Source organism: Schistocerca serialis, chromosome 7, assembly GCF_023864345.2.
Source record: "Schistocerca serialis cubense isolate TAMUIC-IGC-003099 chromosome 7, iqSchSeri2.2, whole genome shotgun sequence".
NCBI classification, from domain to species: Eukaryota; Metazoa; Arthropoda; class Insecta; order Orthoptera; family Acrididae; genus Schistocerca; species Schistocerca serialis.
The window spans coordinates 404,915,708-404,939,107 of record NC_064644.1 but is presented as its reverse complement, the minus strand read 5'-3'; positions in this window follow the sequence as shown (position 1 = coordinate 404,939,107).

The following is a 23,400-nucleotide window of genomic DNA, read 5'->3' as shown; positions in this document are numbered from 1 at the left end:
GTTGCTAAGTGCAAGCTTCACCTGCTTGACACTAGGACACAGGCAAATTGGAATTCATATTTTCTATTGTATACAGCTGTTTTAAATGTTTCTGATATGTTTTATTTATTAAGACAGAGAGTTTGGAGTAGCATAACCTTTAAAATTTTGACGCGCATGAGTATGTATTCCGGTTTTTAATGTGCGCGAGTGTCTCGCGCATACCACAAGTACTCTGTCAAGCCTATCTGGTAAGGATCCAATACCGTTCAGCGTTACTTCAAAAGAGGATGGGCAAGCGTAGGGTAGGCTGTCTCTTTGGTAGACTGCTGAAAAGTATCTGGAGACATATTACCAGACATTGATATGGAGTATGTCCACCTTTCTCCTTTACGAAGGCTTGAACTCTGCTGGAGACGTTTTCAGTTAGGTATCTGAATGTCTGTTGAAGAATGGCAGACCACACTTCTTCAAGAGCCGAAACCAGAGAAGGGATGACGTTGGCCGCTGGGGTCCGGAGCAAAGACGATTTTCACACGCGTTGGAGAGGAGTTCCATTAGCATCAGGTCGGGACTCTGGGCGGACCACTCCATTTCAGGAACGCTACTGTCCACCAACCAGTGCCTGACAGTTGCTGCTTTATGACATGGTCCATTGTCATGCTGATACAAATTATCATCGTCTCTGAACTGTACCTCAACTACACACAGTGCACAATACTGAAAAATGTGTACATATCCTTTTCTTTTTTCTTTTCTTAAGTACAATAAGGGGACCGCAACCTAATCATGAAAGACATTCCCATACCATAAACCACCTCCTCCAAACTTCACTGTTGGCATTGCGCATGATGGCAAGTAACGTTCTCCACATTTGTCAAACCCAAATCCTTCGATCGGACTGCCTCAGGATACAGCGTCATTGGTCACTCCATATCACTTCTTTTTACAGCCACCCACTGTCCAGTGGCGTCGCTGTTTACACCACCTCAAGCGCAAGGAAACTTCCCCTTTGTATGTAAAGAATGACAGTGCTGGAAAAACTCTTAACTTACTTGATTTTCAAACAGCTCACCAAAACTGAACGCACTCAGACAGTTCTCTCTTTACTTATTCTGATCATCACTAAACTGACGCACAATATTTTTAGCGGAACTCAATCTGACTTTCAGTAATCCCTACAAAAGAATGCCCTGGCTGGGAATAACATATGCCTTTCACGAATCACTTACCTCATAAAAAACTTCGTTACTCGAACTACTGCAATACAGCGAGCGCCAATACTGCCAGCTAAATAAAGGATTCTAACTACAGAAGGCGCTAACTACTGATAGGCATAGTTAGCAAATGAAAGATTTTGATAGAAATCAAACACTGTATTTACCTGAATAGTGTTAAAAAGTCATTATATATATATATCAGTTCATGATGTCCAGTCTTACAAATTTCCTTCTTCTGACGGACATACGTCCAGATCGTCCGCCCGTAGTAATCTCTCAAAACTCTGGCATCTCTCTCCCCACATCCACCACTGTTGGCGGATCACCTCCAACAGCCCAACGCTACGAGCTGTTCACATCCAACAGCCCAACGCTACACTAGCGAATATTCCAACAATGAGCCCAACCAACCACAGACAGAACACAGCGCAGTCAGTGATTTTCGTACAGAACACTACGTGGCGTTACCAACATAAAAACCTGAACAGCCTACTTACAGTAACACTGACTGCAAAAATATGTGGCTTACAAGGAACTGATCGATCAGTGCACCCCATTCTTTTTAACTCCTTACGTGCAGTAGTTGAGCTATCTGGACAGTTGGTAGCGCTTTGGAACTCACGAGAGATCCTTACCTCTGTTTGCATGCATTTTTTTACGACCACCCTCAATAATACTCCATCGGTACATGGGGTTTGCCCGGTTTTGGTTTACCTGTGTTTGCTCCTTCGTGTTTCCACCTCAAAGTCACATCAGCAAAAGCCGAATTGGGCAGCTTTAGAACGGGTGAAATGTCCCCGATGGATTTGTCACTCAAGTGCCTTCCAATGAGTAACCTTCTTTCCAATTCATTGAACTTTCCTGACCGACACATCCTGGTCTCACAGCTTCTCTGCTGACAACACAGCATTCCCCTCCTCCTTTCATATTGGCGGGGCTGCCTCTCTAACATTTAACGGTTTTTCTGCTTTACGTAGTGGTGCCCAGAACTTTGATCAGAGGGCGCAGACTGAGAACAGGAGAGGTCCTGTTACACTTCCTTGGCGATCGGCAGATATCACGTGTGTTTCACTAGATGACTGCCCGTCACTTGCAACGAAATGTGAACGGTCTGACATGAAATCACAAAACCAGTCGCACAACTGAGACGATACTCCACAGGTACGCTGTATGGTTAGAAGCCACTTGTGACGAACGTTATGTCAAGACTTATAGGAATCTAGACGTATGGACATACCTGATATTCCCTGTTGAGAGCACTCATTATTTTACTGTCTCCAAAAAGGCAGCGCAATGGTGCATTCAGTGTGCCTACGAGTCATGATTCGTGGACACCAGCTGGCATTGTCGACAACGGGTGACCACTGTGAGGTACGTATCAAATATCTCATGTCCCATGATAACGGTAGAGTCTACGCCACTTCGGAGGGCAACATGTCGCACTGACAAACACTTCTTGGCCTAAAGTGACGCTACATGAACAGTCAAAGAGTGAATTGTTACGCCGTAAAGTCAGCGCCGGTACGCCAGTCGGGAACGACAGGGAAGCGACTGCTGTAAAAGTAGGTCAGCCAATCGCACGCTGACCGACCTCCCACCAGGACGCGACAGCAGCGCCCCCTAGGTGAAGAGGACATATGCGCTGAGCCCGACTGGTGGCAGTCCACTTTGATAGCAACTTCAACGTTAGCATCTGTCATTAATACTCTGTACGTAGAACAGACTTGGGTTTGTCTATTCTGAAGAAGACTGACTATTTTGTATGTCGTCCTTTGCTTGCAACACATCTATCGAAGATAAGTCTTGTAATTGTCTTGCTGTAATAAAACTTATTAATACGAGTTGCTTTAATTGTTTGCCTAGCGAACCAAGTACGCAGGATTCCTAGACACAACATGAATGACCTTTCGTAATACGTTGGTAGACTGCGTACAGGCCACATTGTAGCGTTCAGTCTTAGAAGAAGAAAAAAAAACTCTTTGTCAGTGAATTTTACCTCCCGCGAGGTGAATATATTTCATGTAGTTAGTACGTGATTAGCATTTGTGTCGTGCGCACGCGTTTATTTGTATGTCTGTTTTTAGCATTATGGAATGTGTTAACTGCATTTACTAGCGTCCTGAGTTTTCCTGCAACGCAAGGGCCTTGCCGCAGTGGCTACACCGGTTCCTGTGAAATCACTGAAGTTAAGCGCTATAGAGCGTGACCGGCACTTGGGTGGGTGACCATCCAGGCCGCCATGCGCTGTTGTCTTTTTTGTGGAGTGCACTCAGCCTCGTGACGTCAACTGAGGAGCTACTCGACCAAATAGTAGAGGCTCCGCTCAAAGGAAACCATCATAACGACCGGGAGAACGGTGTGCTAATCACACGGCCCTCCTATCCGCATCCTCAGCTGAGGATGACACGGCGGTATGATGGTTCTGATGGGCCACTTGTGGCCTGAAGACGGAGTGTGCGTTTTCCTGCGGGCATACCCAGCTGAAATTCCCCATCTCTATTGCTTGGGGGCTGTACATAGCGGTTACTTCAAGCAAAACGATATTAAGAAACAGGCAGCCATCAGAAAAATACGAACTGTGGACACCATAAAGACACAATAAATAAAAACTGCTAATTAACAGTTTACAAAATCTCCAACGGTATGTAATCAGTGTGTTGTTTTCTCCTTTTGTATAGGCGAGCAGAAAAAGAGAACAGTCGATTAACACTCACAGTCAAATAACGTAATACTTTATTTAATATGTCTTTAGAGCTCTCCACTGCTATGAATGATGGGAGCACGCTTGGAATTATGTATACAGACAAAAATTTTGGACAAGTCTGTAGATATCGCGCTCTAAATGTTCTAAGTGCAGTTACTGCAGACACTTCTCGTTAAACACAACTAAACACTCTGAATACACAAGACTGACATAAACTGGACAGAGTGACAACATGACGACTATGTCCACTGGAAGCAGAATTGTACTCGATCTGCACATCGAACGGAACTTCGGAACTGTTGCGCTTTTTCTTTTTTTCCTTGTTGTTATTTCATCCACCCTCGCCCCATGTGGGCAAGGGGGAGGGGTGCTCTTCATCCAGCAGAACTGGTCTCTAAGTTAAACTAAACAAAAAAGGAGACATATATAGCATGAAATTAAACGTATTTTAAAGGTGATATTAATGGTAGAACGTAAATAATATAAAACCGCCTTAATGAAGCGTTTAAAAACAGTGATAAAAATTTCGACAGATGGCACCATTAAAAGCACTTGAAAAACACTTGGGGAATTAAAAAAAACTTGAGAAACAGTGAAAACGACAGGAGATGCACTGACCATCAAAAGCGGAGCACCGTACACCTTCACTAAAACTGGAAAAGGACCTGCTCTGGGACAGTAGATTGTTGATGAAAAAAAGGTGGGTAGACAGGAGAGTGGTGGCGATGACTGAGGACTGTGGTGAGGACACAGTAATGGCTGTGGAGGATACGGACAGAAGGGTAGCTGGTATTGCGAGCTATAAATATGAGAGGAAAAGGGGTGAGGGGCGACAGGAAGGGGAAAAGTAGGAGTGTGCTATGGGGAGAGGATGAGGAGGGTGCCCTTTGGAGGTGGGTGTGTGGATAGTGTGTGCTGGATTCAGAGTTTGTAGGATGGGTATACGTCAGGGCGGTATTTGTGGTCCAGGATGTGGGACGTCGTGGTCTCCTGACCTTCATTGCTACATATTCCGCCCTCACAATGATATTCTACACATAAAGACGCTTCATTCGAACCCAAACTCTATAAGACAAAGTCAATGTTGCATGAATTCATGTAAACGATATGCACATAACTAATGCACACCGTGGTTGAAATACTCGAGGCTGGTGTACACACATACATTCCAGACATGACAGTCATAGGAGGTTTTAGTTTGAGAGAGGCAACCACACGCCAGGAGGCCGGTCCCAACCCACCTACATCGGCCGGTGACCACCCACAGAGCAGACTGCATTTCTCCGAGTGAAAGGACGACCCCATGTTCGGCTTAAAAGCAAATTCCGCTACATTGTGTGGGAGTGGCCAGCCTACGCATTCTTCACACATAGCACACAGTCTCAGAGATTTTCACAGGGAGACAGCAAAAGCCAAACGCCGATACTACAGATTTCCGGATTGGTCGCCTTAAACGAAACGTCATTCTCCCGTTTTAGAAGAGGAATGCTGATTGGCAGACGATATTTCTGACGCCTTGAGCTGAAGGAGTAATGGAAGAGGCCGAAAGGTATACCCCATCACGTCTGGTGTGGAGAGGGGCTGTTCCGTTGTCGCTCTTAGAGCGAGAACACGTAACGAGAGCGTGCGCGCTCGTACGTGTACTCAAAGAGCAAGGAACAAGTCTCTCCTCAGTACTTCACTGGGAGAGTACCTCTGTCGAGAGCGAATCGAAGTGTGACTCTATATTGAATCCTTGCATTAAGCGTTGTTCACTGTGTTGGCCGACACACTTATTGTGCGGTGTGAACAGACAGAGTTACAGTTAAATACTTGCGAGCGAATTTTGAGTGGCATCGCGGTGGACTGGTTATCTGACCGGTGTACCACGTCAATAGCTAGAATGGGGGTGAACAGGAGTCCTTGGCTTCATAAAGGCGTAGGGAGAGTTTGATTGGCGAAGGTCAATCCAGATAGTACAAGAGTTATCTGATTTGTCAGCAGCGAGCGGCGCAGACAGCAGTCATCGCAGCTTACCGTATTGTGCGCTACAGCTCTTGCGAGCCCCATATTTCCTCCACAACAGTACACTTCACTGCATTTCACACACGACAGCCTCGACCGTACCTAGCAACATTCTAACGGATAATTACTCAAGTAGAGTAGGCGCGGCTCTCAGCCATTCTGCCAAGTCAATAACAATCTTAAACTTTGAATAGAAATTTCATTAGCGAATCCTATCCTTGAGAGGTAACTTCACATTCCGAAAAGAACCAGGGTATAACTTGTTCAATTCATAACTAAAAGTGCCATTGTGATTTCTCAGAATTTTTGCAAAATAAATAATAATTTTCGTTAGTTTCATGTTTTTCTTACACTAACTAGCACTACTCCACTACCCAAGTATCCCACTAGTTACGTAAGAAATTTTGTGAATTTTTGTGTCATTTCCTTACAGCGGACGACTCCAGAAGATATTTATTGCTGAAAGTTTATGAGGAATTTCTTTTTAGAACGTTAGGAGCGTCTGTCTGACTTCTGTAGTAGTGTGGGGGTGGAAATTGCATCTTGCAAGAGCCACAGGGTAAAGGGTACATCTCAGATTAATCCGTTGCGCAGAATGACAGAATAGCAACCCCACACGCTCACAAGGAGAGGGAGACAGTTGAAATATCTTTGAGAGAGGGCTTGGAGGGTATGCAGTTGTAGGATTCGTGCGAAGTCTAGGTAGAGGCATGGGAGCACAAGAGGACTGGAAAGGAGAAGGGACACAATATGATTGTTGGAGTCGAGTTTACGGATGGTCTAGATCAGTGGTTCCCAACAGGTGGTGAGCTATGCCAGAGGGGTCCGGAAGATGCTATTAGAATAAGAAATATATTAAATATATTTCGTATGATGATTTTTTGTTTTGGCCCCTCAATATTTTTTCTATAATGAATATGTCAATGTTTTTTTCTTAGTATCAAAAATAGAAAACGTATAAAAAGACTCTTAATTTGGCTTTTTAGGTACTTGATACAGTGATATCACAAGGTACCACAATCATGAGGGGGTCCTCGAGAAAATTTTGTTGGGGACCCCTGGTCTAGATCATTCTGAGGTACTCGATGCCAGTGAGGAGAGGCGAGAATTTAATGAGTTGGCAAAGGAGGGTAAGCGGATGCGGAAAGCATCGCGTTCGAGGATCTGCAGGGACTTAGAGAACTTTGAGGGACCGCGGTTGTCCCTTGGGACCCTGTTTCATTACCGCTACGCGCCGCTAGCGCCCCGCAGTTCCCCACAGGCGTGGCTCCAGCCTCGTCTCGATTGCCGCCTCCGGTGACGCAAAGTCAACATGCAGCTGCGGTGGTCCACTGCCAGTGTAACGTTATCGATGACGACGGTACCGCAGAATGCATCGGCGAAGGTCGGTCAAGAGTCCATATCGTCTAAGAGTACACATTTTAAGTTTTAATGTGTTAGCTGCACTTTGTGACAAACTCTCACTGGCTAGCCTCTGTAATAGGGTAGTGGTCGTCAATGTTTTCTGCTCAAGAACCAATACCGACACTGCGGGATGGCGCCTCGGGCCACATATGGAACGATCTTACAGGGGTTTCAAAAAGGACTTTAAAAATTTAAAAATTCACATAAATTTGTTGGTAGATGGGTTTAGTGTTAATTTGTAGGGAAACACATCAGGTTTTCTTACCTTAAAGATGTTGTATGTGGCTTCCTTTGGTTATCCTGCATACTTCCCATCGGAATCAATTTCTTCCCAAACTCGCTGTAGTGTTGCAGGTGTAAATTGCTCAGTGGTGGCGTATATTCTTGCTCTAAGTTGAGGTAGAGAAGCCGGCACAGGAGGTACAAACACGATATCCTCGATAAATTCCCATGAAAAAAAAAATCGAGTGGTGTTAATCCGTGGTATCAAAAATTGTTGTGACATTTACAAGTACACTACCCCGTTGAGGGTTCTCTCAGGAAAAAAAGGGGTCGTACACTTTGTTCTTGCTCAATATACAAAAAAACGTTCAGTTCAGGGCTACCACAAACATGTTGCAATGTTTTATGTGGATTTGTAGGCGTACTAGGAGGATCTTTAGCCTGCTTGGTACGAAAATTACACTGAAGTGTTGTCGCCGACTTCGATTCTTCAGACCAAAACATACAGCTAGCACGTCAGGGTTCAGTGAAGGCAGCCACCTTTAACGCAACTGCCGCTAGCGCTCCTTACGGTGCGATTCGACACTAGCGGACTACACGAAACGAAACGTGATATATTTCCCTACAAATTGACACTACAATCATCTCTGCAGGTACTATGTATTGATTTATATGAATTTTCAAAGTTGTGAAGTCCTTTTGGAAATACCCTGTATGATTAATTAGTAACGTACATAAATTAGACTTCGGTGCCCGCTGCCTCCCAAGGACCAGTCATTAAGTCGGCACAATTCGGAACACTTCGTGTCAGGTGTTCTCGGTTGCAGACTGTTGCCACCCTCAGCTACCACGAAGCTGTGATACAATAATTGCCTGACGATGTGTTGTTGTGCTGTCAGTGTGAGCGGATGATGAATTAGTACCAGTAAGTTTACTTATATTTAAACGTATTAAGTACTACGAGACGCAATAATAAATGTTTACTACATTTTTTAAATGTCATTTGTCTTTGGCTCATTGCACTTTATTACAACAGTTTTAATTTAATTTCGTATTTCTTGCAATAAGTATGTACCAAATTTGAAAAATGACCGTATTTGTCCTGTGAACTCATGTCATTCCGTTTTGCAACCATAACTTGTCACCAATGGAAGACAAACAAGAGAACATTCCCCGTCCCCACTCCCCTCACGCCGCAACGACGGTTCTATCGACCTCTTCACCCCACTTCGCCTCTGAGGTGATCGGGGACAACATTTTATGCGCCTGCTATGATTACCCTTGTATATTTTTGCTTCGACGAAGGAGACAAGTACAGCCAACATCAGCACATCGTGAGTATTCGTTCTTTCCCTGTTTCTGATTCATAAAATCTCTTTTCCAGGGCCGCGCGGGATAGTCGCGCGTTTTAAGGCGTCTTGACACGGTCCGCGTAGCTGCCCCCGTCGGAGGTTCGAGTCCTCCATTGGGCATGTGTGTGTGTGTGTGTGTGTGTGTGTCTGTGTGTCGTCCTTAGCGTAAGTTAGTTTAAGTTAGATTAAAGCGTGTGTACGCTTAGGGACCGATGACCTCAGCAGTTTGGTCCCATAAGTCCTCACCACAAAATTCTAAAATTCCTTTTTTCCAGAAGCTTCAATTAAAATTAAACACATGTTAAAATATTTAAAATATTTGTGTCTGGAAGTGTTTCTGTTTTTTTTTTAATTTATTTACTGAGCAGAAAAGTACACTCTTAAGAAGCTCTAACAGTTAGTTGATGTTTTCGAATTCCGCTGTTAGTTGATTGATGAACATCGTTATGAAATACTTAATTCGGGCCTCGCAGTTTGACGATCGCAGGGCTTAACAGTTTCGATATCATTTATCGCATTTAAGTTATTTTTTGATAGCGGTTATTTATAATGGATATAAATAACTGCCAAAAATAACTTATTCATACTAACAAATGCAGCAACACGACCCCATCACAGCTGCTATGAATTATTGTAGATGCCGTTATCACTCTAGCAGTCATTCCTTATGCTTTTTACATAAAACAAAAGTTACTAACACTCTAAATCTTTATTCTTCATATCTAGATATCTGCAGCTCACTGCCGACAGAGATCTCCGAATTGTAGTGTGTAACATGGCGGAGTGTAACGTAAATATGTTGGCAAGTGAGAAACAGCTTACTGTAATCCAGTTTCGAATTCGGTGAGTTCGTCAAAACACGGAGCACCCCATCTCCTTCATCATGACAATGCCAGACCACACACGAGCGCTGCGACATATGTATCAATCCGAAGTCTTGGGTTCATTCCGATCGATCGTCGTGCATACAGTCCCGACTTGGCCCTATCCGATTTTCATTTGTTTTGAAAACTCAAAGAACGCCTTCGAGGACTTCACATTCACAGTGATGAAGTGGTGCAAGCAGAGGCTCCTTCAACGAAGGCAAACATTTTGCATCAGTGGTCGTAAAACCTCTTTGATCAAGAGCCAGTACTGTCATTGTGGTGAGTCATCTCTGGCCACATATGTACTGATCACTATTCGTTGGCAAGGTACATGAATTAGTATGTTATGAACCACCAATAGCCTAGCTACGGCAAGGGCGCGATAAGTTATCCGTCGGTCCCCAAGTTGTTGTTGTTATTGTGGTCTTCAGTTCTGAGACTGGTTTGATGCAGTTCTCCATTCTACTCTATCCTGTGCAAGTTTCTTCATCTCCCAGTACCTACTGCAACCTACATCCTTCTAACTTCCCTTAGTGTATTCTTCTCTTGGTCTCCCTCTACGATTTTTACCATACACGATCCCCTCCAATACTAAATTGGAGAGCCCTTGAAGCCTCAGAACATGTCCTACCAACCGATCCCTTCTTCTAGTCAAGTTGTGCTACGAATTTCTCTTCTCCTCAATTCTATTAAATACCTCTTCATTAGTTATGTGATCTACCCACCTAATCTTCACCATTCTTCTGTAGCACCACGTTTCGAAAGCTTTTGTTCTCTTCTTGTCTAATCTATTTATCGTCCACGTTTCACTTCCATACATGGCTGCACTCCATAAAAATGCTTTCACAAACGACTTCCTGACACTTAAATCTATACTCGATTTTAACAAATTTCTTTTCTTCGGAAACGCTTTCCTTGCCATTGCCGGTTTACATTTTATATCCTCTCACCTTGGACCAGCATCAGTTATTTTGCTCCCCAAACAGCAAAACTCATTTACTATTTTAAGGGTCTCATTTTCTAATCTAATTCCCTGAGCATCACCCGATTTAATTCGACTACACTCCATTATCCTCGTTTTGCTATTGTTGATGTTCATCTTATATCCTCCTTTCAAGACTCTGTCCATTCCGTTCAACTGCTTTTATTTCTTCTCCATGGATTTTAATTCCTACTTCGAATTTTTTTTGTTTCCTTTACTGCTTGCTCAATATTCAGATTGAATAACATCAGGGATAGGGTACAACCCTGTCTCTCTCCCTTCCCAACCACTGCTTCCCTTCCCCAAGCACTGATCGTTAAAACTGGGTACCATTCGTAACAAATCGTGTCAACTGTTCTCTTTGTTTCATATTGCTGCTACCCTCAATGAGCTCAAAGTTGCCTAACGGAGTGTTGCTTATTCTGCATGACTTGATGATTAATTTATTAATAACAGTAATTCTGCTTATATTTAAATGCATTGTGCTATATAAGATACGATCACAAATGTTTCCTAAATGTTTTGACTGTCATTTTTCTTCTACTCATTGCATTCCATTACAACATCCTTAATTTAATTTCATAGCCCTGGCTACAAAGAAATACCACATTTCAAGACGGCCGTCTCTGTAATGCGCACTCACGAATCCACGTTACTTACGTGTCAAAGTTTATGTCATAGCAGGTGATCGGTACGAGTCGCGTAATCCTCTGAGTTGCAGTGCTGGATGATAAACAATAAAACATTCTCCCTATCACACATCCTCTAACCCTGAAGTGGTTGAGCTACTTGATCCTCTGCCCCTGAGATTAGCGGCCAACTTTACTTAGATGATGACCATATATACTCACAGAAGTTAAAATTGAGAACTCGTTACTGTCACTTTAAATACTTTTGTTTTTTACTGACAAGAGGAGGCCACAAGGTTAGGATCACAGATTTACTTCAAATTTTGTACACGTTTAGTACGCCATTAGAACAACATAATGCGCAAGTAATAAGATGTACTACACTGTCAATTCCGAGAAAATTGCAAGAGAAGTTTTACGAATTTGTTATCTGGCTTATACAGTGTGGTCCATTGATAGTGACCGGGCCAAATATCTCACGAAATAAGCGTCAAATGAAAAAAACTACAAAGAACGAAACTCGTCTAGCTTGAAGGGGGAAACAAGATGGCGCTATGGTTGGTCCGCTAGATGGCGCTGCCATAGGCCAAACGGATATCAACTGCGTTTTTTATAATAGGAACCCCAATTTTTTATTACATATTCGTGTAGTACGTAAAGAAATATGAATGTTTAACTTGGACCACATTTTTCGCTTTGTGATAGTCACAAACATATAAGTACGTGGTATCACGTAACGTTCTGCCAGTGCGGACGGTATTTGCTTCGTGATACATTAGTCGTGATAAAATGGACCGTTTACCAATTGCGGAAAAGATCGATATCGTGTTGATGTATGGTTATTGTGATGAAAATACCCAACGGGCGTGTGCTATGTACACTGCTTGGTATCCTAGACGACATCATCCAAGTGTCCGGACCGTTCTCCGGATAGTTAGGTTATTTAAGGAAACAGGGAGTGTTCAGCCACGTGTGAAACGTCAACCACGACCTGCAACAAATGATGATGCCCAAGTAGGTGATTTAGCTGGTGTCGCGGCTAATCCGCACATCAGCAGCAGACAAATTGCTCGAGACTCAGGAATCCCAAAAACGTCGGTGTTGAGAATGCTACACCAACATCGACTGCACCCGTACTATATTTCTATGCACCAGGAATTGCATGGCGACGACTTTGAACGTCGTGTACAGTTCTGCCATTGGGCACATGAGAAATTACGGAACGATGACAGATTTTTGCACGCGTTTTATTTAGCGACGAAGCGTCGCTCACCAACAGCGGTAATGTAAACCGTCATAATATGCACTATTGGGCAACAGAAAGCTACGATGGCTGCGACAAGTGGAACATCAGCGACCTTGGCGGGTTAATGTATGGTGAGGCATTAAGGGAGGAAGGATAATTGGCCCCCATTTTATCGATGGCAATCTAAATGGTGCAATGTATACTGACTTCCTACGTAATGTTCTACCGATGTTATTAGAAGATGTTTCACTGCATGACAGAATGGCGATGTACTTCCAAAATGATGGATGTCCGGCACATAGCTCGCGTGCGGTTGAAGCGGTATTGAATAGCATATTTCATGACAGGTGGATTGGTCGTCGAAGCACCGTACCATGGACCGCACGTTCACCGGGTCTGACGTCCGCGGATTTCTTTCTGTGGGGATATTTGCTATCGTGATCCACCGACAACGCCTGACAACATGCGTCAGCGCATTGTCAATGCATGTGCGGATATTACGGAAGGTCAACTGCTCGCTGTTGAGAGGAATGTCGTTACACGTATTGCCAAGTGCACTGAGGTTGACGGACATCATTTTGAGCATTTAATGCATTAATGTGGAATTTACAGGTAATGACGCTGTAACAGCATGCGATCTCAGAAATGATAAGTTCACAAAGGTACATGTATCACATTGGAACAACGGAAATAAAATGTTCAAGCGTATCTACGTTCTGTATTTTAATTTTAAAAATCTACCTGTTCCCAACTGTTCGTGTAAAATTGTGAGCCATAGGTTGTGACAATATAACAGCGCCATCACAAAGTGAAAAAAGTGGTCCAAGGAAAACATTCACATGTTTTTACGTGTTACACGAATCTGTAATAAAAAATGTGGTTTCGTATTTTAAAAAAACGCAGTTGATATCCGTTTGACCTATGGCAGCGTCATCTAGCGGGCCAACCATAGCGCCATCTGGTTTCCCCCTTCAAGCTAGACCAGTTTCGTTCTTTGTAGTTTTTTCGTTTGATGCTTATTTCGTGAGATATTTGGCACAGTCACTATCAATGGACCACCCTGTATATCTGTGTGTAGGAGTGAGACGTTAGCATTCGTGGTGATCAAGTGATTAGCGTTCGAGTTTTGTAAAAGGAACATGCATTAGCCAACGGTTTGGCTCCCAACCAAAGTTAGTTATAAATCTACCTTTTTTCATTACTAGTATTATTATTTAATTTATATGATATTTGAGAGGTCATATAGTGAAAAATACACGTGTATTTGCATGAAGTTTCAGTTTATGTTTCACATCTGTATGACAAATACCATTCTGCAACGTGTGGTGTCGAGAGCACACCCGATGAGTGACTGTACATTACTCTTGTGGTCTGGCACATTGTGACTTACTGTATTAGTGATTGTGAGTAATGTCATTTGCATCAGTGTTTATCGAAGTTTGCCTTGGGCTTTTCAAGCCTGTCCATCGTTCTTGAAAATTTTATTTACTGTTTCAATAGTCAAATAATATATGAAATTCACCACAACTTCATGTAAATGCACGTGGGTTTCTTTTCATTATATTGCCTCTCAAATGTCATATAAATTAAATAATGTGAGCAGTGACGAAAAAAATATAAACTGAAAAATAAGCGTTAGCGGAATTCGAACTGCCGCCTCGTCTGCGAACCTCTTCTATAGCACGAACGTTAACTATTTGATCACGATGACTACTGACGGCAGACACCTTCGCACAGATACACCAGTTATATAATAGACACTTAAAACTTCTCTTGCGATTTTCTCGGAATTGCCAGAGCAGGGCACCTTACTGCTTGCACATTATGTTGATTTAACGGCCTGCTAAAGGGGTACAAAATATGAAGTATATCCGTGATCGTCGCGGACTTCCCTTGTGTTAGAAAACTACTGTCGTAAGAAGCTCTTAGCGTTAGTTGACTTTCTAGATTCTAATGTTGGCTGGTGAATGCATGTTTTATTAAATACGGCTGAGAACCACGGGTCGTAAGATTACATGATTCGGGTCGCAGTTTGGCGACGAATGTAAAAGTGCGATATCTCATCGGTAGACATGTATTCGTCGCCAGGGGACTATGGTGGGAAATAAATTTGTAGGCACGAAGCAAAATGATGCAGAATTTTTAAAACGTTTGTTTTATTTTGAAAGATTTAAGAGTTTCCACATAAAAATTTCAGAGGCATTACTCTTCAGCACGCCGTCGTAGTAACTCGCAGCAATGTCTGCTGAATTGTGGTTCAAATGGCTCTGAGCACTATGAGACTTGACATCTGAGGTCATCAGTCCCCTAGAACTTAGAATTACTTAAGCCTAAGTAATCTAAGGACATCACACACATCCATGCCCGAGGCAGGATTCGAACCTGCGACCGTAGCGGTCGCGCGGTTCCAGGCTGAAGCGCCTAGAAACACGTGGCCACTACTGCTGAATTGTGTCATACTGTCAAGATGAGCTGACTGTGTATGTGTAGCAACCTTGATTTATGTTTCCAGAACCTTCCAGTTAATGATGGTTCAGACATTATCGGTGTTTCCCATAAGATGAGGATCGTGACTTGATGTGAAATGTAGTTATATGGGCAGCTTCGGAAAGTTAATTTCAAAAGTACGGTGTGAATTGAACTGCGCTATTCATGTAGGTAGAATTCGAAGCTTATGTTCTGCCGTTTGGTATCGTCAAATACAACGCAAGTAATAGTGGGAACGAATAGGAGAGTTGTTTATTTCTGCACAAGGTTTACGTTTCAGAAAAACTAAGAGTATTATCGTAAAAGTTTGAAGAATTTTCTAAAAGCTGGATTCTGGTTTTCCTCTGCAGCAGAGTGTACGCTGATATGAAACTTCCCGGCAGATTAAAACTCGAACTCGGGATCTGTGCCTTTCATAGCCAAATGCTCTACCGACTTTTTTTGAAGTGAATTCGTTCAAATTATAAAAAAAATGGAAAGATGTAGTTTTTATGGGATCTGGAAGCAGATAAAGCGAAACTAAGAGGTGTAACGCCGTAGACAAAGAGGGAAGGAGGCGTGCTGCGCGGTAAGATTTGCAGGTATCCTACCGCTCCACAGTGGTTCAGAACGGCCGATTCCCTGGCCAAAACTCGGGAAATGTTGTTTCGCTTCTTTAGAAATACATTTGAGTCGATACAAAAATTTTTAACACATTTTAACGCTGGAATTGACAGGGACATGTTTGTTGAACTATCTGTTAATGAAATTTTCAAGAATTAGCTGCTCGAAAGTTGCCCATTTTGAATAACAACGATTTTAGTGTTACCGTGGACGCTGTCGTGCGCATTACGCATTGTGACTGATGGCGATATTCTTCCCTCAACTTTCTGTACCTTAGACTTGAAAGGTCAGAGGTATGAAGGGTTTTTCGTGGTTTTTTTCTATCTCTTTCTAAAGTATTGTGGAGATAAGTACGGTATATTATTGCAATGGTGTAGCATTGTGAATAAAGATTTTAAATAAAATTCCAACCGTAGTGACCATTTTTATAGAAATATCGAAATATGTCTACAAATATTATTTCAAACATTATTCATGGACAATAATCACAATTTGTAAAACAGAATAATACAGTTTTTTAATCGATTGTTCATGACTGTGGGATTGCTTATAATACTTTTACGTTACGTAAAATATGTTATATACTATATATATATATATACAATTTTTTAAAATTTTAACAGAACATACATGAAAAGATGTTATTTGTACACGCAGACAAATATTCTTAGCCCTACGTGATGAATGTAGCTCAAAATTTGACAAACAAGTGGATGTTCTGGAAAAAGATTTTACCGAATCGGAAGGATGTTCTTTCGCAATTTCGATTGATGAAAGGAAATGTTTAAGGAATCTCCTATTTACAATGAAGAAAAAATGGCAGGATAGCCGCAGAATTCTGGAGCGCTTTTAAGTTAATCATGAAGAATGGCTTGGCCAGGACGTATTTATTGCGGTTTGCCTATTTTCCTACTTCTTATACACTGGAACCTTATTTATGTTGACTGCATCGAAATGTACCTCGCGTTTATGTTGACTCGAGAGGGGTTCCCACCGCTATGACTTTCTCCTTCCACATTTTCCCTCTGCACACCAACACAAATGCATTCCGCTATGCTTTGCAGTGTGTTGATTACTGAGATGGGGGAACAAAACGTCAAAATAAATGAGGGGTGCGAAGTGAACATAAGCGCGAGTCAACTTAAACGCGAGTCAGTATAAAAGAGGTTCCAGTGTATCATTCAAATTTTTCATTTAAACGTTTTTTTCACTTTCGAGCTAACGTTATTGCGATTTGTTGTAGAATGCGGAATTCAAAAACATGGAGGAACCTGCTCCTAATTCTGATACATCAGGATCGGAAAAAAAGCCACAAATTTGGAAGGCCCTCATTGGACTCTTCATCATCCAGCGAACGGAGTAAGCGACGAGAAGTCGATGATCTTCGGAGATCAACAAGTCCAAGGGCATTGGCATTCGCAACGGGAATGAATCTTCGTACTTCTGGGTCCCACGCTGCAGCAAAGGTGTTCAAGGACATTACAACCACTTCCCCTACGCGAGCCTCTCGGTATCAGTTAGCATTCGCACCAAGTTGTAGACAAATACGTCAAGAAATTAGCGCAGATGTTGCTTTAAACTTGATAATAAGCGGTAAAATGACGAAAGGAACGTTCAATATGGTCCGGGAATTAACCAATTAAAACAACGACAGGTCGGCTTATCCCAATTATCAAAAAATATTAGTTGCTAAATCTCGTTGCTACCCACCAGAATGTTCAATACGTATAACGGAATCAAGTGGGGAAGTATCATTGCAGGCTTTACTAGACCATACTAGAGCTCGATTGCTTCAAGTACAATCTGATGTCATGAAAACACTCGACAGTTCCTTCACGAATAACATGAAGTTGATTTTGAAGTGGGGATGCGATGGTTCGTCATCGCAGCAGTATAAACAAAAATTTGATGAAAGCGGCGGCTCTGACGTTCACTTATTTTTTACTTCCGTGGTTCTGTTACAGATGCTAACTTCAGACGACAAATCTGAGCATCAACTTGTCGTTTGGAAGAACCCAACGCCTTCTTCACCCCGTTACTGAAGATCGCTGAAATTGCAATTTTTGAAAGAAACCGTGCCGTCAATTGTTGATGAAAAAAATATCGTTAATAAGCAGATAGCATCTTTCGTCACATTCGCTACAGTAAAGGAGGGTATTAGCTTTGAAATAAAATATGACTTATCGTTCACAATGATAGATGGAAAGGTGAGAAATGCTATTACTGACACTGAATCTGTGCAAAGACGTTATTTACGGCGAAAAATTTCAACAATTTACGATTGGTGGAACAAACAGAAAGTGACGGCTTGAAAATAAATTTTGGAATTTCTTCCTTACACGTGTGGATAAGGTTTATGAAATGGATGGTTCATATTGCATATAAGCTGAATGACAGAACGAGTAAGTGACAGGCGCGATCAGTGGATGAAAAGAAAGTATTTGAAGATCGTAAGGAACAAATAGAAAAGAAATTTAAAGCTGCTTTAGGTTTAAATGTCGATATGACTAAGCATGGATTTGGCATTACAAGCAATGGCAATACAGCCCGACGTTTTTTTGAGAACGCTGCCTTAACAGCAGAAATTTTGAATTTGGACAAGAAATTCGTAGCAAGTTGCAAAGTAATTTTGCTGACAATGACGAGCCGTTTCGCTGTACATACCGAAAAGTTCAGGGTTTATTGCTTAGACGTCGCGAAACGATATGTTGAGCTATATTCCTGATACCCGATGCCGACATTGGTACATACCATTTTAATTCATGGCTACGCAATAATTGAAATGAGTGTCTTGCCAATCGGACAACTTTCCGAGGACGCTCAGGAAGGGAGGAACAAAGACATTCGTCGGTGCCGCGAAAATTTTTCTCGAAAATGTACTCGAGAGAAGACAATGTCTGACGTTTTTCGTCGGCTTTTTGCATCCTCGGACCCACTGATAACTAATTTTCAAAACTGAAAATGAAAAATAGTGCACCATTACCTTCTGATGTACTAGAACTTCTACTGGAAACACCAGAAGAGTATGTCACAAATAGTACCTTACACTCAGCGGAAATCGAAACATGTATGACGGATCCATCTGACCCAGATTATGATTTTTAATTAATCCAATGTATTGTATGGAATTATGTACGTAAAATAAAATAGAAATTTACATTTTCTACAAAATTGTTTTTCATTCTGGAATTTCAAATGTCAGGAATCTAATATCAAAATCGTAATCAGCGACTCCGAAAACCGAATAGAGCAAATTTTCGGACCGATGAAGTGATAATTTTTCCAAAATGTCCGCCATTTTGAATTTCATAATTTTGATATCAGATTCGTAATCAGCGACCTCGAAAACGTATTGGTGCAAATTTTCGGACCGATAAGGTGATTATTTTCCCAAAATGTCCACCATTTTTTTGTCCGCCATTTTGAGTTAAATAATTTTGACATCAAATTCGTAATCAGCGACCCCAAAAACCTAAAACGGGAAATTCTCAGTTTTCGACTTTTTGCCAGGGATTAGGCCGTTCTAAACCACTATGCACTCGGCAGATGGGCAGAGTGGGCAGACGTCAATATGCGAGTCCTGACTACGATGTCCCCAGCGCCACTACTGGGCAGAAAGAGGGAGGAAGCCGAGGAAGAGGGGACAGTAGAGTTGGGGAAATGACCGGCTTGGTCTGGTGTAGTGCAGAAAATAAAGGGGGTGCGTGTCCACGAGCCCATCCCTATGTGGGGTACGACGCAGAGATGTAGCGTGGTGAGTCTCAGACGTCAGCAGGAGTGTTGGGAAGGGGATGGTGGGGTGGGGGGGAGGGGGAGTTCTGACCGCATGTGGCATCATCCAGCTGTGTGGGGGCGACGTAAGGATCGCGCTATCTAAGAAGACTCACGATCTGTCATAATTTTACTTCCGCCGGTACCTCGAGCGAGTTCTACTCTTGATCTGGCACACAGTTTCAATCTGCCAGGCAGATTTTTACAAACTTCTCTCGAAATTCTTCGAGCTGACGATGTTTATAATTGAGACCAACTGTCTCTGCGCATGTCGCTTTTTTTCAGGCTTTAGACGTCTCTCTTATAGTGTCGAACTGTAAACAGGATTGCTGGTATACTTTGCGTACTCTCTCTCAGTACTGCCATGTGACGTAAATTTCGGGATTTATGCAGCCAAAGAAAGAAAGCATTTCTTCCTCAGAAGGAAACACAAAGACTGCTATATAAAGTTGATAACAGAACTACTTGCAGAGGCCTCTTCAGAGACATAGGGATTCTTAAACTCACACGCCAAACATTTATTCCCTAATGCAGGGTCGGACACGGAATGCCAAAACACTAGTGGGTCGGATGTGTGGGACCGAGGTTCGGCGTTTCTCGGTCTTCCTCGTACCAAAGCCATCGTGTCAATTTGCCTGCATTTCATTATCACATCATCATAACCACATAATGTAATCATTATTCAACCTGCCTGTATTAATTTATATTTGCACACTATGCGAGTTTATTTGACCTGCCTATTCGCACGTTTGACTATTTCTATTTGTCTGTGCTCATTACTTCCTTATTTCTAGGTGCACCTGCTGTATTCTTGATTAGCTGTCTCCCTATGCCAATTTTTCATAATTCTGTTATGTCATGACATTTACCTCATTTATAATTTGTAAAAGTAAACACTTATCCTAGGTGAGCTCTCATAAAACCCTAGGCGCCATGGTACACATATATCCACAAAAATAGTTCATCAGGAAAGAAATGCAGCGAAATTCACTATCGTATACATATAAACATGGCAAATATTTCATTGCAAAGGCGGTGCAGCAAAGTATCTTATCCTATACATAAGCAGCAAAAAATCATTGTGGGGAAATCAGTAACCAAAATGAAATATACATTCTTAGCCCAAGACAAAACATACACAAAAGCTTCATCATAGAAGCAATGCAGTAACTAAAGCAAAATATGTCATCATAAAAAATGCAGGATACAAGTTTCATCAGAAAATGCCAATAAGATATCAGCGTCATAAGTTTGTTGATGCACCAGTAATTGGGTAATGGATGAGTTCAAAGGAGGCAAAGCTATGTTGAGCAATAGTCATATTACGGATCAAGATTACAAACATTTCACAATAGTAACCTCAGTGCGAACCTAAGTCATGGGAAGAAAATTAATTAATCAGTATAAGACATAGCGAAAATGAATGTTCCCGAAACAAGCTTCAGTAAGGTAATATCTTTTTTAAATGTTTTATTCTACAGCATTGGCCGGCCGGGGTGTCCGAGCGGTTCTAGGCGCTACAGTCTGGAACCGCGCGCTCTCTACGGTCGCAGGTTCGAATCCTGCCTCGGGCATGGATGTGTGTGATGTCCTTAGGTTAGTTAGGTTTAAGTAGTTCTAAGTTCAAGGGGACTGATGACCTCAGTAGTTAAGTCCTATAGTGCTCAGAGCCATTTGAACCATTTCATTTGAACTACAGCCCTCTTACAGCTTATTGCCATTATCAAGTGACCCGCGAAAATAACATTTCTAAGATTGGCTATATGTCGGTCGCCGATGTTACATGTTTAACATTGCTTTTGTACTAAAGTCTTGTTGGAAGCAACGACAACATTGCATATGTAGTAAATTTTTTCTATCGTGTCTTGGTAATTATGTTACTTTCTGTAGTTACGAACGTAGAATATTTTTTTGTCAGAGATTTTGACAGCTCTTTACTACGATGCTATATGTTTACAAAGTATGTACAGCTTACCAGAGATGGTGTTAAATTTCGTTGTTTTTATTTTCCTTTAAATTTTATTTATGGTCTGTGTAAGTTTTGTTCTCCGCATGACTATTTATTTTCATATTCTATTATATAAATAAAGTTTTCGAGATAGTATTTATGTCTAAAATCTGTGTGTTCATTTAGAATTTCGTGTGGATATTTCCTTGAATTAACATAAATTTCCAGTTCTTCGATAATGTTCATATTTGTGAGAACTTTCATTTTCATTATGTCTTATACTGACTTATACTAGGCTGTGAGCCCAATGGGACGGAAAATAATTAATAAATGCTAAATTGCGAAAAAGCATAGTTCACCCAAAAATACATTTATTTTTTGTATGGTCTTAAGCCGTGTTTCCCATGGCTCCCTAGTGTCATCACAAAAAATATTTCATCCTATGTGCAATTGTGTCTCATAAATCTGGAATATGTGCAGAGTAGCCAAATTTGTTTTAATATATTTCGATAATATTATGCCTGTCATGATTTCACCAGAAGGCAAACAGGTGCGTAGTTACAAAAGAAAAAGGTACATACTTCAACAGGATATGCTCTCATATGTCAAATTCAGCAAAAATTTGATAAGGAGATGATCACCAAATATAGGTCATAAGTATGTCAGAATTACGTGTCATCCCAGTTGTATCTGATTACCCAAGAAACCTTACATAAAAAATAATTGTGTTGTCTTTTGCCTTACTAGTGTTTCTTACCATTTCAGATTTCTGTTGTGCTACTAATCATATAACAGTCCATCATCCTCCTTTCGCTACAGGCAAGCTGATGAAATATATCCACGCAAAGAAAATATCAGTTCAACAAAAACAGATTCCCTAATAAATACCCTAACCATTACCTTCTCATTCCTCATAATACATCATAATTTTTAACTATTGCATCTTCCTATCATGTTATCATCACTATCCTCACAATCATCATCATTAATAATCACTAATACTTTCTACTTATTTATTTCTCCTCTATCATCACATTAAGTTCATATCTCGTAACATTCTCAAACCTTGTAAATAATAAATAGTAAATACTCCTTGTTCTACTGCATAAATCAAGCCTTACACGAGAAACACCTCAGTTACCCTTCATAAATAGCACTACTGAGCAAACAAACCTTCATTACTGTACAACTGATCATGAAAAGAGAATCTCCACAAAAACACGTATTACCTTTAACATTGATAATTTCCTTCAGACAACAAAATCTTACCTTTAACGACTTGTAATTATTCATTGAACTAGTAGAAAATCTTCCATATACTTGTAATTCATCAATACCACTGTTATTTGCACTATAATCTGAGTAATCTGCCTGTCTCATAAAAACTGTAACTAAATATTTCACATTATAAGTCATGACTGCTGCTGCTGTATGTGAAAATGACTGTGTTCAAAGCTATACACTTGTGTCACCAATCTGTGTTTCACTTCCAAAAATTTCATATAATCAAATGCTTAGTGAGAGCACAACTCCTGTTTGTATTTTTTGTGGTGGGCTGTTTAACTTAGTGCTTGGGACGATCAATAAGATGTTTTTGAACGAGTCACTAAATGCATGTAAACGAAATTTTCAATTTTGTCAGTATCGGAATATAGTTTGTCGGCAATATGAGAGATTCTAAATCATAGCTCACAAGTCACTAAAACTACTTTCAGTATATTTACATTAGGACAGTAGAAGTGAATTCCCTGTACTTATCGACTCAAAAAATGTAGTAGGAGAAGAAAATAGTCAACACCCAGCTCTAGGAGGCATCGTTGTCGATGTATCTGAAGAAGTATAATGGATCCCCTACCTACTTTTAAACACAGAAATAGGCACAGAATTCAGATTGTCACTTGTTTTCGTAATTCTTTTGCTCCAGTGTTCAGTATAAGAGCATGCGAGCTGTTCACTGTCTTGCACTTCCGTACAATAAAGTAA